The sequence below is a fragment of the Vitis vinifera genome, chromosome 15 (genome assembly GCF_030704535.1).
Source record: "Vitis vinifera cultivar Pinot Noir 40024 chromosome 15, ASM3070453v1".
NCBI lineage: Eukaryota > Viridiplantae > Streptophyta > Magnoliopsida > Vitales > Vitaceae > Vitis > Vitis vinifera.
The window spans coordinates 14030672-14050214 of NC_081819.1; positions in this window are offsets into that span (position 1 = coordinate 14030672).

The window sequence follows — 19543 nt, forward strand, 5'->3', positions numbered from 1 at the left end:
GGGATTGAGCCCTTAAAAGTAAGATATGATACAACAAAGTTAGACTTAACTATCTCTTTGCTATTATTTTTGGTGTATTGACGTTGATTTGAACATTCAATTCATATCTCTTACATTGTACATGACTTGGATGCATTAAGAGTTGCATAAAAGATACAAGTCATAGGTTCCTTGTAAGTAGATAAGTTGTCCATAGTCAGTTCATGGATTTAGGCAATCCAGTAGAGACTATAGTGCACTATATCATAATTGGAAGGATAACTTGTCTTGACCGTCAGGATAAGTTTCCTATGGTAAGTGCACTAGTGTATGTGATGCATACTAGACAAGACCTATATTAAATCATGATGCAAGACTATCAATTGTCATAATTCACCAAGTTACTATACTGCATGGACTCTCAACCTAGAGGATATTGAGTTTGTGTCAAAATCAATAGGAGGTTTTGATCTATGGGTAAGACCCTAAAGTGGTTATATATCCTTATGGAATGGATCACTGTTGATGGATGTTGGTGGCAACAAGTATTCTCAATAAAGGCACCATGATATCTCATGAGATTGAAATAATGTGTCCCATTGGGTGATCCAAAAGACATGTAATAATGAAATCTATGACCATAGTAATTCCTTTAGTGAAATTTGACATGTGCTCCTTGGAGGTAAGGTATGTCAATTGATCATATAATAAGTGAGATATATAACTCAAGGATTGGAGAGGTAATCTTGATAAGTGATATCACTACCTAGTTAAATTACGAACACCAGTTGATGAGGAGTTTGCATGTAGTAGATAGTAGATTACGGACCCGAGTTTCGTCTCATTGTTATTTACATAGGATAATGGAGTGTAGTTGATTTTTTTTTAGTGGAATGTTGAATCAACTTCAAAATTAGATTCTGAGAGAGCCAACACTCCTATGAATCCTGATGGTCTCTACTCTAAGCTCATATACCATGATGATGCGATTTATAAAGGTTGTATTGGCTCTAGGTTCATTCTTGTGCATAAGAGTGTTTTGGTAATTATGGAAGATTGCATAAGGGATAATGAACAAGGTCTCTAGATTGGGCTAATTGATTAAATAGATTACCCTATGTGGTTAATTAATTAATTATGACCCATTTTGGGCTAGATTAAGTGATCAAAGCCTTAATGGGCTCAAGTCACTTAAGCCTAATGGATAACCCTATAAATACCTTTTTATGGGTTATGGTTTCCTAATGAATTTCAGTTAGTCGTCTTCTACCCTGAGAGAAAGAGAGAGCCAAAGTTTCCTTTCTTTTTACCCATACTTCAGAGTGGCAGGATTGTGGTTCGAGTCATCGAACAAAAGATCGTGTACGAGACTTCTAGATTTTTTAGGCATGTTCTTCAACGAATGGATTTTGATCTAGGAACATCCAGATCACATGTATGAGTTTCAAATCTCTGGATCTTTATTTTAAAAGGGTTTTGAAGTCATTATTTTTTGTTGCATTAGATTTAGAGATGCTTGGGATAGATGCATGCACTCTATGAGATCCAAGGCATGGAAATGGAGTAATCCAAGGTTTCCAACAATTGGTATTAGAGCCGTAAGGTAAGTTTTAACATGTTAGATTTGTTTTAGGGTGTGCTAACTCTATTTTGCAAGGCATTTTATTCATCCCACGACCCAAAGGGATGAATGAATGAGATGCTTTTATTTGTTCAATTGAATGAATATCAATACGATGATTATAATTGTGATATCTTGTTTTCTCTTTCTCTATATTGGGTTATACACCCCATAAGGGATATAGGATTTTTATTTGGTTGTAAAAATATTTCTTTTTTTATAGATGGGTTGTAAGCTCCATTATAGGAGCATAGGAATTTTTGTTATTATAAAAAATTTCAATTTTTTTTATATCCATCTAGGATAACCCAAAAAAAAATAAAGAATTTTGAAGTTTCGTTTTGAGATTCTATGGTTGTTAAAGAAAAAAGAAAACTTCTTAGAAGTTCTTGTTTTCGAATCCATGACAACACAATGATGTCAACTTTAACTCAAAATTGGGACCAAGGATAAAAATATTGGTAATCACGGATATATTGGTAATTTAATTTTACGGATATATCAGAGACATATCAACGGATATTTTGGAAAAAAATTTTGGTTGGCCTAAAATTGTTAAAAACTCATGGAAATGCAAGAAAAACCTCATAACAATATAATTAGAAGTATAATAAACATTTTAAAGTTATTTTATTGAAGAATTTGATATATGTATGATATAATTTGCGATATTAGATGTAATTATATCATGTCTATCTATAAGAAATATTAATTTTGTAATTGTACACTCATTATGAAGTCACATAAAATACTTCATTTTATTAAATATCAATAATTTCTTCACATTACATTGCAATGTCCATTTAGTACCAAAATGAGGATTGATGTGGTTCAATGGAATTAGTAGATGAAGGAACCCCGTCTTGTTGTTGGAGACAATATTGGTACCAATTCAATGAGCCTCGATAATATTGGTTAAAAATTCTAACATGTCACGCATATATCTCTTGAGTCCTACACACTGCCTTTACATGGATAGGATACTCAAGGTTTACTTATGTGTTAATGTCAAATCCTTCTTCCATTTGATATGGAACTTGGTATGACATTTGTGTGGAAAGGGAGCAATGCGACATACCATACTCTTCATCAGTTGAACTTGAAGGTTGACCATAACTCATCATATGAGGATGGATATATTAGCCTCATTCTAGGAGTCACTAAATTGAATCCTTATACTCATAGATTCAAAACTCTCTGAAAGTAACTCCTCATTATATGGTTCCATTGTTCGTTCTCTTTCTCTATAGGGCTTCCCAATAGCTCCTATGCTTGGACCAACTCTTCTAAAGCCATGGTTTTCATCCTGTGTGTAGTGTGTGAAATTATTTTCATAGGTAAACTGACTGATTGGATATTGACTTTGTAGACGTTCCTAAATATCTTCTCCCGCATTATCACCTCCATCATTAGTTCCACATTTTGAACCATCGTAACCAGAAGTAGAAGTACATGCAGTATTAGGTCTACTACTATGGCCAACACTTGTGGAGCCAACCTCTTGGTGGGAATTCAATGCTGCTTGAAATGAATCATCAGTATCTTTGTTAAAACTTTCAAAGTGAACTTCATCAAACAACACACGTTCAACATTAACTCCAAAATCTCGAGTATGAGCAGCAATTCGTGGATCAAGATTTTGAACTTCATTGTCTAAGTGTATAGGTCTAACCCATTGAAACAACTGATTATCTTCTTCTTCACCCACCTCAATTAAAATGTCAAGAAGATCAGGGTAATATTTTTTAGCAATTTGATCATTTTCTGTCTCCATATCGCGTAACTTTAGCTTCATATTATAGTAACAAAAAACTAATTGCTCTAGTCGAGGGTAAGCCAAACGATTTCATTGCTTTGTGTGGATGAGAGCGAATGTGCTCTAATTTCTCTCACAGACAGAAGATGACGCAGTTTGTGAGAGAACTTTGATGGCTAACTTTCTCAATGTAGGTGTTTGATTCCCATACATGAACCACCATTCAACTGCAACCAATTTAATAATGATATAAATACTTGTATAGTGAATTTACAATAATGATAATCAATTTTTTCCTATAAATACTCATCGGGCACCATGGTTGACCTTGTTGCAATTGCCGCTCGATCATCGAATCCTCTTTTTGCATCTAAAAAAAGTACAAGCTATGTATTCAACATTTAATTTGTTAATATCACATTTATTAGTCAACGTTCAAATAAATTGATGAATGAAATTATTGTTTTATTGACAAAAATAACAGTTTTTTATTTACTTCATTTCTAAATTGACCAAGTGATTTAATAGTTGGGTCTAATTTTTCAAAAACGTCATAGATCGCTTGAAGTAGTTCCGGATCACTACCAGCTCCACGCCTATATTGAAATCTTGGATTCAAGAAGTATGCTACAATAAAATTAAGTAAATTTAGTATTTTGTTAGAAAAATTAAATATAGAGTAAAAACTTATAAAGATAGATAATACTTAAGTACTTGTTGGATGAAGTGGATGTTTTAGTATTTTCTCTCAACGATCTTTTATTATTTTAAAGATCCAATCTCCAGCTCCTTGACGAATAATGTTCTCTTTCATCACATGCAGAAGCTTGTACACAAATGACATTGTAGGAACAACTTCAGAATCCATAAGTTGAAGCACCATGTATAATGGCTCATATATTGAAACTATATTTGTCACTTTGTCCCAATACGCATGGTCAAACAATAATTGCTCAAAATCTCATCTAATTTTTGTTCGAATGAGCTTGTGTTGTGCCCATTCATCATTCATAAACATTTTTTTTCAAATCAACATTTTTTTAAAAAGATTGTCAAGAGCAATATAATTGGTAGCAAACCTTGTAACTCTTGGTCGAACAATGTCTCCACCACAATACTTTCTCATTTGTGCAAGCAACCAACCATGGTTGTAAATGAAGTTAGTTATCTTGCGAGCATTGTTTATCACATCTGTAATACCAAGTCTTTTACCAATGTCTTTAAAGATTAAGTCAATGTAGTGCGCTGCACATGGAGTCCAATACAAGTTAAACTTCTTCATCAATAGTTTTTATGCTTTCACGAACATTGACCCGTTATCTATGACAATTTGGACCACATTTTCTTGATCGACTTCTTTGATAACAGTCTTCAATAGCTCGTATATATGCTTGTGATATTTGATATTATTCGATGCATCAACTGACTTAAGGAACACCATGGTCCCTTTTTAATAAACCATGAAATTAATAATACTTAATTTCATGGGCCCTATCCATCTATCTGACATTATTGTGCACCTATATGTCTTCCATTTTTCTCTTTGTTGATTCACATAAGCTTCCATTTCTTTGTACTCCATTTCCAAGTACTTGTTCCTTATTTCGTATGGAGATGGAGGTTTGATTCCCATTCCTGCAATCAAAAATTAATAATTACCTGCTTGTTGTGTACCAATAATCATATTCTTGAAGTGATAAGACTTTGCTTTTTGGGGTGTGACGCTCTCATAAATAAAGAATTTTCTGATTAAGCGTCCCATCGTTTCTTTAATTGAACCACCCCTTCAATATATATTTGATATTTTTTTGTTTTGCTGTAGAAGACTTGTAGAGCGAAGAGACAATAGGGGGTGATTGGTTTGAATGTCGCATACTTTGTAATTTTTGCATCGTTGTTGGTGTACCAGTAGACCATCAAGACTCCCCCGTTTTACGTTTGCTTCCTACATTATTCTTATATTGTTGACATTCCCATTCTGTCACTGTCGAGGCACGAACTGCATATCGATATGCATCCCGCTCATCAGGGTACATATCCGTCGGATACATATACACATTTTCATCTTCAGCATCTTCATCTTCATCATCTTTGTCTATCGGATGTGTATCACTAGCCCCCATTGTACCATGTAATTGAGCATGAATCTCTTGAATATCTACAACTTTAATTGTTTTTGCTTTATTTTTGTCATGCATCATCAATCGTATCTCTTCTTTCACTTCGGGAGGCACTCTCAGACACTTTTTGGTGTTGTTATGCGGGTCGTTATGTGTTAAATGGAACTTGAATCGTGTGATGCCTCCGCTTTTCATCAACAACCCATAGAAATTATAACTTATCTCATTTCTATTCACCTCTACTGGTGAGCAATACTTCCAAACTGGATCTCGCCCTGACATAGAACCACTTCCACTAGCCATGCTAAATCCATTGCAAAAAAATACACTTGAATGTGATTTCAATGTAAACAAAAATTAAGTAATCACTTAAATTTCACATGTTACAATGAAATGTGAAAAACAAATTAAATAATCATGTAAAATGAGTATATTCCAATTATACTAATTTATGCTAATAGCTAAATTAATTAAATAATTTAGCTAAGTTAGTTTAATAAATATAAATCTATGAGAAATCTACAAAATATACTAATTAATTATAATTGAATGTGAAAATAAAATTAGATAATCATTTAATATGGAAATTTTTTTGAATCTAAATCTAATTCTCTGAAAAATTTACTAAATATGAAAATTAACTATAATTGAATGTGAAAATAAATCACAATAATCATAAAAATGAACATATTTGATATTCCAAATATAATAGTTCATATTAATTAAATTAATTAAATAATTTAGCTAAGTTAATTTTTTGAATCTAAATATAATTTTATGAAAAATTTACTAAATATGAAAATTAACTATAATTGAATGTGAAAATAAATCACAATAATCATAAAAAATGAACATATTTGATATTCCAAATATACTAATTCATGTTAATTAAATTAATTACATAATTTAACTAAGTTAATTTTTTGAATCTAAATCTAATTATATGAAAAATTTACTAAATATGAAAATTAACTATAATTGAATGTGAAAATAAATCACAATAATCATAAAAAATGAACATATTTGATTTCCAAATATACTAGTTCATGTTAATTAAATTAATTACATAATTTAGCTAAGTTAATTTTTTGAATCTAAATCTAATTCTATGAAAAAATTACTAAATATGAAAATTAGCTATAATTGAATGTGAAAATAAATCACAATAATCATAAAAAATGAACATATTTGATTTCCAAATATATTAGTTCATGTTAATTAAATTAATTACATAATTTAACTAAGTTAATTTTTTGAATCTAAATCTAATTCTATGAAAAAAATTACTAAATGTGAAAATTAACTATAATTGAATGTGAAAATAAATCACAATAATCATAAAAAAACAAACATATTTGATATTCCCGATATACTAGTTCATGTTAATTAAATTGATTACATAATTTAGCTAAGTTAATTTTTTTTAAAAAAATCTAAGTCTAATTCTATGAAAAATTTACTAAATATGAAAACTAGCTATAATTGAATGTGAAAATAAATCACAATAATCATATAAAATAAACATATTTGATTTCCAAATATATTAGTTCATGTTAATTAAATTAATTACATAATTTAACTAAGTTAATTTTTTGAATCTAAATCTAATTCTATGAAAAAAATTACTAAATGTGAAAATTAACTATAATTGAATGTGAAAATAAATCACAATAATCATAAAAAAACAAACATATTTGATATTCCCGATATACTAGTTCATGTTAATTAATTTGATTACATAATTTAGCTAAGTTAATTTTTTTTAAAAAATCTAAGTCTAATTCTATGAAAAATTTACTAAATATGAAAACTAGCTATAACTGAATGTGAAAATAAATCACAATAATCATATGAAATAAACATATTTGATATTCCAAATAGACTAGTTCATGTTAATTAAATTAATTACATAATTTAGCTAAGTTAATTTTTTGAATCTATGTCTAATTCTATAAAAAATTTACTAAATATGAAAATTAACTATAATTGAATATGAAAGTAAATCACAATAATCATAAAAAATGAACATATATGATATTCCAAATATACTATTTCATGTTAATTAAATTAATTAAATAATTTAGCTAAGTTAACTAGTTGGATCTAATTCTAACTAGATTGAATGTGAAAATAAAATTAAATAATCATTTAAAATAAACATATCCATCTATAATTAAATAATCAAATTAATCTAAGTTAATTCAATAAAAATATACAAATGAATTACAATTGAATGTAAAAATAACACTAAATCATCCATATTTCCAATATACTAAATAAATTGAAACTACATGAATTAAATACAATTGAAAACAAAATTAATTACAATTTAAAACAAACATACCTTAAGATAATTGAATAATTGAGCAACCTTAGAAAAATTTGGAGTGAGAGAGCAAATGAAGAATGAAATCAAAAGTGGATGAAATGGATGCAAAATGGGCTATTTATAGGAAAATTTTGGGCCAAAATAGCTATTGAAAGATGATTTTATCGTTGAAAAACAATTTTGGCCGTTGGATCAAAATCTAGGTGAAATCTGATCATTGGATCATGACTTTACCATAAGAAAAGCATCCTAGCCATTGGATCAAACCCATATTCAATCTGGGGCGTCGAATACATGATCGTTGGAGGCATTGGAGACGGGTATGATTTGGGCCATCAAATCATGCTAAAGGGAGAGATAAAAAATCGACAATTTATGGCTGAAGTATCATCTAAAAATCAACGATTTTCCACCATCCCAGGCGATTTTTTCAATTTATCGGTGATTTATCACATTTTTTCGATATATCATCGATTTATCAATGCTATTTTGTTGATATTTTGCAATTTTTCTCCCCTCCGATAAATCTCCATGAAATATCGTGTCGATACCCTCCGATACATGATATATCGATAATATATCGTCGATATATCCTGGCATTTTCTTCCATGATTGGGACTACCTCTTAGTAGTTTCTTAGGACAAACCATATATCGTTTTAAGGCTTAGGAAGTCAAGAATCCAATGCTTTAAATGAATTATAATTCGGAATTGAAATGAGGGAGATATGACCAATTGAAGCATGACTGGTAAAAGGTATGCTGTTATAGGATTGCATATGGGTCCAATTCCTTTTGGTTGTTTAAGTTGAGTTTTGGGCCTCTTCTTGTGCTCATTATTATTATTATTATTATTATTATTATTATTATTATTATTATTATTTTTGTGGCAATTGAGTCTTTCGACTTTTCAATTTTCACTAACCTTATCTTTGGTTACAAGGCTATTTTTGGTAGTTTGAATTTGATCCAAATTTTAATAATCAAATATGCAACAAGATCCTTAAAGGCCATGAGAAATTTTCTTTTTAATTATTACCTTGTTTTTATTATGTGCTCTTGATTAATGCATATGTGGTTTTAAGATATTTTGATGTTCTTAATTGGAAATAAATTTTCATGCATTTTTCAAAATTAGAAAACTTATTTGAAATGGAATATGCATGGTTAGGAAATTTTATTTTAAGAAAAGATAAGTTGGAAAAGGATTAAATACTTTATTTTCTTTTAAAAATTAATTCTTAGATATTTTAATTTTATTTAAAATCTTCTAAAATCTTTGAGTTCTCTAAGAATAAAATCTTTCTTGTAAAGAAAAACTCTAATTTTAATAAATCTTTATAAAATAACATTTTTCCTATTTTGCATAAGATTCTGATTTAAAGAAAATAAGTTAATTTTGAAAATTCATGATAGACAATTTACAATTGAGAAAGTTACCAAAATAAGTGTTAAAACCTAAAGAAAAATATTTTGGTATTCTTAGTAAATTTTTATGAGAAGATTTTTTCAAAATTATTTATTTAAACTGGTTGTTGTTAAGAAGATTTTTATTTCTTTAAAACTATCCGTTTATTAAACTTTATGAGGTTTTCCTATTCTTTCTCGGTAAGAGAGGAAAAACTGTACCTATAGTTGGTCTTTTATGCTCTTTCCCTAGAGAGAAGGAGGAAATTGTTGTATTTGGATAGTTCAATCGTAAAGAATAAGAGAACAATTCTTTTAGCATAGGAGTCTTGATTTAAAAGCCAAATAACGGGTTTGAAAAATCTCATGATAGATAATTTATGATAAGAAAGGTTACCAAAATAAATTTGGAAACTTTTAGTAATTTAATGGAGATATAAAATATTTTGAAAATACTTTCCAAAATAGATTGTTTAATTTCTTCATGGAAATGAACATTTTAAGAGTTTTTCATAGAAAATATTTTATCTATTAAGGAATTACTAAAATGTTTCCTTTTTGGTAGTATTTAATGGGATAAATTATTATGAAGTTTCCATAGAAATATTTATTAAGTTGGAAAGGCATAGAGATATGGAAATAAATTTATGAGGAATTTCGAATATGAAAAGCAAAAGGAAAGAGTAACTAATTACATAACAGCTAGTTTAGGTATGATTAACTATTCCTTATGAATTAACCTAGCAAAAAGAAAGAGTGATATATCAAGGTAGCATTAGATGGATCAAAAGACCAAGTAGACAATACTTAGATCTTTCGATAATGTGTTGCAATAGCAACACATGTCTATTACTAGAAACTTTGATATTTTGTTTCTAGTTTGCAATGGTTATTTGGTAATAAGGGTAGGTAAGCTTTGACAAGCTACTCTTAGGATTGTTATGAACACCGATATTTATATGATCTTAGAGACCTTACCATTTTCCTTTAGAATGGCTAAGGGGATTCTCAAATATTATAAGTTGTTCATGTGAAAGTCAAAAGTTCTTCAGGTTCTTTTATAAAGAAGAAGAACAACACCAAATAAGGAAAATTCAAAAGAATGAATAAGAAAGCAAACTTAAGGGCAAGTGATTTCTTTGTGACCTTTTAGAAAACTAGAAAATGAATGCTCAGTTTACCCAAGGATAAAGAAAAGTATGCATCATTTCTCATTATTGAATATTTAGGGGTGGATTTCACCATTTTTGGTGGATAGATTCTAGAACCACTATGTATAAGTCCTTATAGGATATACAACAAGTGAGAAGGTTAAATGATAAGATTATACATATCTTAACTTCAAATGTATGGTATGCAAGTTAGTGGGAGGTAATATCTTCTTCTTTTATATGTATTCCATTATCACTTTTCCAAGTGATGAGAATAGTTAGATCTCAAGATTAAACCTAGCACTAATTAAACATTTGGTATCTAGACCTAGGTCATATTAATCTAAATAGGATCCAAAAATTGGTAAATTTTGGACTCTTTGATTCCAAAAGATCTTTAGTTTGTGAATCCTGTATAGATGGTAAAATGATAAAAAAGACTAGAGCAAAGGAATGTTTGGAGTTAGTGCATACTAACTAACATGTATGGAACTTTTAATGTCTATGCATGGGGAAAGTATGGGTATTTCATCACATTTACTAATGATTACTCTATGTTTGGATATGTACATAGGAAAATTGATGCCTTAGATACATTCATTGAATTTAAGACGGAATCGGATAACCTATTGGGTATACATACCAAGTCACTTCGATTAGATCAAGATAATATGTCCAGTAAGTTTGATTCTTTCCATTAGACCACGAGATTATTTCCCAATTATGTGCACTAGGGTCTCTATTGCAAAATGGAGAGGTAGAAAGAAAATATCAAACTTGGATGGGCATAGTGAGATCGTAGATAAGTTTTTCATATTTTCCTAGATTCTTTTGGGGATATGTTTTATAAACTATGTAATATCTCTTTTTATTAAGAGGTATATTAATTTATAGGATATCTAAAATGATTTTTAGATTATTACCTTTATAGTCAAGATCATCAAAAGATATTTGTTAACACAAATGTCAAATTTTTTATGAAGATTATATGATAAGGAATAAGGCTAAGAGTGATATAGATTGGAGGACATATTAGAAGATAGGCCCACATTGCATAAGATACTATGGATTCAGAAGGTTAAAGATATACCATTCCTATGATTTCTAGTACACCAATGCCTCATCATAGTGGAAGGCTTATATCCCATAGATTATGATGAAACGGTAAGCAATGTTTGTGCTTACTTAAGGCAAGGAGTTATGAAGAAGTAATTAAAATCTTTGCATTCTACCATAGTTTAGGTTCCTGTAGAAACACCTAAAGGGATAAAATCCATAGGTGTAAGTTGGTCAACAAGAGGAACATAGGAGTAGATGGAAAGTTTGAGTTTTATGTGGCTATAACTATAACTAAAGGTTATAGTTTGAAACTGTCTTTCAACTATGGAAAACCTTTTCAATAGCAGTCATATTCAAATCCATCAAATTACTCTTATCTATTGTAGTGTGTCTTATATATGAGATATAACAATTGAACATTTTTATAGCAAAGGGCCTTGTGTGTATAAGAAGACACATAAAAGTGTGGTGATGCTCTAAGATCTTGTAGGTTATATAATCTACTCATTGGATCTAATGTAGGGATATTGTCATCCATCAAGATTTAGTTGTTTACTCGGTTCTAGATAAAAATCTAGAGGAATGTGCAATATATACTTGGGGTTAAGGTCATTTAGGACTACAATAATAGGAAAATTGTGTTATGTCACCTACATTGATGATTATTTAGTCACGTACAAGATGCAAAACTCCAAGAAAGGTTTGTTACGCTTTGGATTTGAAGTTGTCTTTCTTAGGATCAATGTCCTTAGCACAACAAAATCAAGGAAGTATTTAAAATTGAGATATATTTGTATATATATGCTTTACCTTAGATCTATATGTTCCTAGATCAAATCTTATTGGTAAAGATTTATTGTATGCATGGTAAATCTTGTACACCTAAATGCCTTTTGCCTAATGGCTTTTTTTTTTCCCTAGATCCTAGCACACGAGAGGTGGAATCCTTTTAAAGATTTGATGGCTAAGGCTTTCCTCTATTTCAAGTGAATAGAAGGAATGAACTCTAAAAAGTAAAGTCTTAGCCCTTAAAGGGGGTTTTTATAGGGTTCCTATAGACTTAAGTGACTGGAGCCTATCTTGGGCTTTGATCACTTAATCTAGCCTACTTGGATCTTAATTGATTAATTAGCCTTATTGGACTCTAATTAATCAATTAGTCTAGTCTAGAGATACCATTCATAAGCTCTTATGTAACCTTGTGTTTATTTTAAAATGTCTTTATATACCAATGTGAACATAGAACCAAACTAACCCTTGTAAACTGTGCTACCATGGAATATGAGCTCAAGCGGAGATCATTAAGACCCATAGGAAAATATTGACTCATTTAGAATCCAATTTTGATATTGACTCAATATCCTACTATAAAGAGTCAATTGCACTCTCATATCCTATGATATTATAATGAGATACAACTCAGGTCCATGACCTACTATTCACTATATGTAGACTCCCTATAGACTAGTGTTTGTAATCTAACAAGGTATATGCCATCAACATCTCAAGAATACATGTCTAATCATTGATTTACAAGTCCTCCTATTATTTGATTAATTAATATACTCTAACTCACAAAGAGTATCCATAAAATTCCAATTAAGGAATTATTATGGTAATTTTTTATTTTTATTTTTTCTGAATCACATGTCCTTAGGATCACCCAAGAGGACACTATCTCAAACCCATGAGATAATATGGTGCCTTTATTAAGAATACATGTTACCACTTGCCTTGATCAATTGTGACCCAATCAATATGAATAGGTTGATATTACTACCTTGTTAGATTATGGATACTAGTTCATGGAGAGTCTGCATGTAATGAATGGTCAGTCACAGACTTGAGCTTTACCTTATTGTAATTTCATAGGATATTGGAGTATAGTTGATTCTCTTTAATAAATTGTTGAATCAACTTTAGAATTGTGTTTTGAGGGAGCCATATTTTTCTATGGGTCTTAGTGGTTCTTACTTGAGCTCCTAGTTCATGGTGACAAATTTTTTTCCAATGAATTTAGGTTTTTGGTTCATTAGTATGCATAAAGGCATTTTGGTAAATGCACAAGGTTGCACTAAATCTTATGAATTGTCTTTCTAAACTAGGCTAATTAATTAAATGAAATCCAATGGAGTTAATTAATTAATTAGAACCAAAGTAGGTTAAATTAGGTGACCTAAATCCAATTTGGGCTCAAGTCACTTAAGCCTATAATAACACCTTAGGGGTTAAGGCTTCAGACTTTTGACACTTTGTCTTCCAGAAAGGTTTTTCTAGAAAGAAACCTTAGCCATCCTCAAGGAGGAAGAAAAACCTATACTTCTTTTGTGTGTTTGGATTCGTGTGAGGAGAGATTAGGTGGAAGAACACTAGGTACATAAGATTTATGACTTTTTCGATGACTTCAACGAATTGGAATTGATCTAAGAACATCTAGATTGTATAAGCTACTTTCATTTAAATTTTCTTAATCTTATAGGTTTTTAAGATTATGTTTTTGTTGTGATTAGAACTAGAGAAGCCTAAGCTTAGATGCATGCACCCTATTTGACTTTGGGCCAGGGAATGGAGCAATATGAGATTCCTAACATATATGACCACCTTAGGGTTTCATCCATAAGTTAAAGCCATTGATGACCTCAACACTAACTCAATATTCTCTCAAGGTTGAGGGTCTATACAATATAATAACTTAGTGAATTATGACTACCTGATATGTAATATAATGATTCATCATAAGTTTTGTCCAATGTGTAAATATACACACTAGTACGCTCATCATGGTAAAACCATCCCAATGACCAAGATAAGCCATCCCTTAAATTAGAGGTAGTACAATCTTTGATGGATTTTCAAATTCATGAATTGACTATGAACTACTTATTGTCTTACAAGGAACCCATAACTTAAATCTTTTGTGCAACTCTTAATATACCCAAGTCATGTATAATGCAAGTGATAGGGATGTGAATGCTCAAATAACAATTAATGCAAATAAGGATAGAAAAAGGGAACCCGAATCATAATAGATAAATTTATTAATAAAATTTTATTTTGTTACATCATTTCATGCTTTCAAGGACTCTATTCTAATAGAAACATGATAGTTTCATAGCAAAGAGTCAAGAATGTTTAATATGCAAGTTACATAAATCAATTTATAGATTGAAGCAAGCATATTGCTCATGGAACAACTGTTTTGATACCGATTAGGCCATCAAGACCTTTGGTTTTGATCAAAACGAGGATGAGTCTTATGAGGTACAAAAAATGTAGGGAAGCATAGTAATGTTCTTGATTTGGTACATGGATGACATTATACTCATTATGAATAATGTTAGGCTATTATCATTAATCAAGATCTAATTGTTTGCTCAATTCCAAATGAAAGATTTGGGTTAGGCTCAATATATTATTGGGATTAACGTCCTAGGGAACCATAAGAATAGGAAAATTGCACTATCTCAAGCCTTTTATATTAACAAGCTTTTGGTCATGTAATTGATATAGGACTCCAAGAAGGGTTTGCTACCCTTTAGGCATGGAATTATTTTTTCTTAATGTCAATGTCTTAAGATATCTAAGGAGAAAGATTGCATAACGGTGGTACCCTAGGCCTTTATAGTGAATAGCCTTTCTCATGTGATGCTGTGTAGTAGACTAGACATTTACCTTACTATAGGGGTGGTGTGTAGATATCAGTTTAATCCAAGACTAGAGCATTGAATGGTGGGCAAACATATACTCAAGTATTTTAGGATAACATGTGTTATATGTTTATGTGTTATTCATTTTTTGAAACAAGGCTAATTAAATTAAATAAAAACATCCAAGAAAATGGGGGAAGAATGAATTAGGTTTTTAAACCTTTTTTTGATAAACACCTTTAATTAAACAATTAATAACTCAATGAAAGTAAAGAGAGAGATAGGGAAATGCAAACTCATTTTTTATGGTGATTCAAAAAATCCTACTTGATAACCCAATAGTTCACTCACCATGGGAAACTCATCTCGAAAGCCAAGAACAACTATCCCTCCAATTAGGAGGTAGTGCACTACAACTTCTAATGGATTGCTTAGGTCCACAAATTGGTTGTAACAAGTCATTTACTTGCGATGAACCAATGACTTAAATTTTCCGTGCAACTTGAAATGCACCCAAGTCACGTACAATGTAAGTTATAATGCATGAAATGAGGATAGATAAAAGTGAACTACAAATTTATTAATAAATAATAAAATTCAAAACTTTATTATATCATGTCATCCTTTTAAGGGTTTTTATCCTAATATATAGGTCCTAGTGGTCCCTACTTGAAATCATGGTCTTTGGTAACACAGAGTATTTAAAGAAATTGGATTTAATCATATGTTTATGCGTGCGAACGATTTGGTAAAAATGTAAGTTTGCATAGGAACTTATGATTATTTACTTTAGGTTGTTTAGATTAGATTAATTAATTAATTTGAGCTTATTAGGATTAATCAATTAATTAAGATCTTATGGGTTAGTTTAAATGACCTAAGCTATTACAGGCTTAAGTCACTTAAACCATAATAAAAATCTACATAAACTCATTTAGGGGTTTAAAGTTAGACAATAATAATAATAATGATAAAAAAAAACTAGCCTCATTTTTGTCTCAGTCAAGGTTGTATAGCCACTCTACACTTGTACCAAAGAGTGGATTTTAGCATCTAGATCTAAAAGTTTTTGAAAAATTATATTTTTTTCCATTGTACTTAGATTTTGTTGCCCTATAATCTTAGAGAGCATGCACCCATTATCCTATACTAACATTAACTTATCCACCTTTAATGTTTCCACATTTTTACTTTCTTCTATGACAATTACTTCAGCTCTAAATCTCTTAGGAAGAAATTTCAAGATTTTTCTAACTACCTTAAATTCAAGAATTCTTTCACTAATATTAAAAAGTTCTCAATATCACTCATTTTAGTATAAAAATCAGAGGACTTATCTCCATTCATTTTGATACTTTAAAATTTGGAAATTGACATCTAAAATTTGAAAAACTTTAGAGAAGAAGCTCTTATTGAATAAGAATTAGAACATCTTTGGCTTCTTTAGGTTATTTACATATTGCTATCTTTTTGAACTCATCAAGACTCACTTTAATGGAAACACACAAAAAAAAAAAGGCCTTAACATTAGTCTCATTACCTTCCTTGTCAATTTTATATGATTTTTGTTGGGGCTTAATTTTACTAGTTGGTCTTCCATTCTTGTCAATTAAAACAGGAGCTAACCACTCATATTCTAATACATTTCAAATGGTTCCCCTTGCTTTTTAATTCTAGTGGAGGAGGTAATTAGTCCTATAAAAGAATGAAGAACAATTGATGGAAAATCTAAATCTTTGTGGTTTTATGAGTCACAAAATCTAACTATAAGAAGTGAAAATATTGTCTATTATGGTACAAATTGACATGCTTTTATTTTATTTTATTTTTTATTTTTTATTTTTAACTCATGGAATTACCTAAAGAATGAGAGAGGAGTAAATAGGTAGTTCTTGAAGCTTTATGTATTTCAATTTAAAAATTTATTCTAATTTTTTCAAAAATAATTAACTTAATTTGGAAAATAAAAAAAGACCAAACAACACGATCTTGAACACTAGCTATGCATGGAAAAAAAAATCAAATTCATAAAATAAATTCATGATCATAAGTCAAATGATTGTCAAATAAATTCATAAATTTTAGGAAAAAACACATACAATTTATTTAATTTAGATACACATACTCGTAAGGGTCTTATATCAATTAATATCTAGACTTTTCTTTCATATCCACAACACAGTACCTCATATTACTTAATAAATTTAACCGTGTTTAAATTTGTAAATTGATGTATGATTAAGCCTTTTTACCAAAAGGACTTTCAAAATACAATATTGGAAGCTTTGAAATTTAGGAGTTTTAAGGGTATAATAATGAGTATCTTTGCAATGTGTGCATCAATACCAATCAAAAGGCACATTTTAAAACATTAAAATTGGCAAAATAGGGCAAACATTTGTCAAGCATCCAAATTGCATGTAGGAGGGTGTTGAATGGAAATTTGAAAGCCTCATGGGATGCTTCATCATTCATTGGCCCTCATTTTTTTGCCAATTTTGCACTCTTTTCATGTGTTTTTTGCTACAAATTTTCATTCAATTATAGTTTAAATAGCTATTGCATTGGCATAGAACTCTAAAAGCTACTTACATCAATTAAAATAATTGTTACACATCCAAAAGAACCCTTATTTGGGAATCTTTACTCTTAGCAATGAAGCTCCTTTGTATTTTTTTTTCATTATTAATAATATGGTAAGTTTTCATACTAATTTTAACCATGGTTGTTAGAATCATACGATACACAATTTGTATCGAACGATACGTTTTGTTGTAGAAGGATTCCAATATGACTCATAAATTGTATCATGAAAAAACTTGTATTGTGAAATATAATGTGCGATACATTCTTTCTTTATTTTCTTTTCTTCTATATGAATCAAATAGGAAAAAAAATAGAAAAAATTGGGAAGAAGATGAATCTCAAATGGGAAAAGAAAAAAGAAAGAAAAAAAATTTGAAAATTCAAATACAAAAAACTTACTTGATTTTTAGTAAATATATTCAAAATCAAAGTTTATTATCTACATTTAAAAAAAAAATATTGTTTTGGCGTTGGCATTATGAGCAACGAACACCCTTGTTGGAGCTACTCGAAGCTGTTCTCTTCTCAGACACTGAAATAAATTGCTTTGGCTTCCTTTGTATTCATATGGAAGGAGTCTTCTTTAAGAAGACATCTCTTAATCTCAAAGCATCCAATATGAAGTGTTAAACAGGTGACAATAGTCTTAAAAGTGGAGTCCAACTATCATACATTCCAAATTATAATATAATAAGTAGCAATTATAGCATTATTCCATATTTTCTCTTTTGTTGCATTTCAAGGCAGTCTGAAATAAAAAAAGGTAAACTTTATATTGTTTTAATATTTATTTTAATTTAAAAATCAAATCAATCTTTTAAAAAAATTAGGACATAAATTTAAAAAATAAAATATTATTTCATATTAAAAATTATGTACTAAAAATCAAATAAATCTTTAAATAAGTAGAATAGAGTCCCAAAATAACAACTAAAAAAGTAAAATATTATTTTATTTTAATATTTATTTCAAATAAAACAGAATTCTACATTTTTTTAATTACATTTTGCTATTGAAATACCACTAAAAAAAATTATAATGTTATTTTATTTTAATATTTCTTTCTTCATTTTTGAAGTCCAAATGGTATTTTATAAAATGAGTGATAAAATACTAAACAAAGATTTTAAGAACTTTTAAAGATTTAATTGGTTTAAAAAACATTTTTATAGATTTTATTTATTTATTCCTTTGTGATGGGGATTTTTCTTGTTTATTTCTTGTGGGGCTCTTTTTTGTTTCTTTATTGTAGGTTTTTCTTTTTTCTTATTTTGCATAAAATGAGTGATAAAAGAAAGAAAAAGAGAGGGGATGGTCCTACATGGGACAATTGCACACATGTTATGGAAGGCACACATGGAAGGTTGAAATTGAAATGTAATTATATATTGTTATAATGAATATTGGGGAGGAGTAATTAGAATGAAACATCATTTAGCTCATACTTGTAAATATGTTTTGGCTTTTACAAAAAATTTAGAAGATGTTCAAGAGATGTTTGCAAAAATTCTGATTGGGTTAGAAAAAAGGAATGATACGTCTGATGAAAGAAGATAATAAAGAATGCTTCCAACTTACTTAACAGGAAAAGTTAAGGAGAAGGAAAAGAAAAAGGGAAGCAAATTACTTTGAATCGAATGGTGAAAAATCATGATATGGAGTGTAAGGATATTTGTAGATTTATTTTGAAGTAGATATTGAAATCAAATTGGGATTATGTAAGACAATTGAAAAAATGTGTCCAACTAATGAAGAGAGGCCTAAAATAGATGTTCAATAATTGGAGAAGTTTCACAAAGCCGAGGGCATGTTTGGTATGAGTATGACTATTCTTATGAGGGATAAAAAAAACAACTTGATGTAATTTACAAACCAAAGATTTATTATTC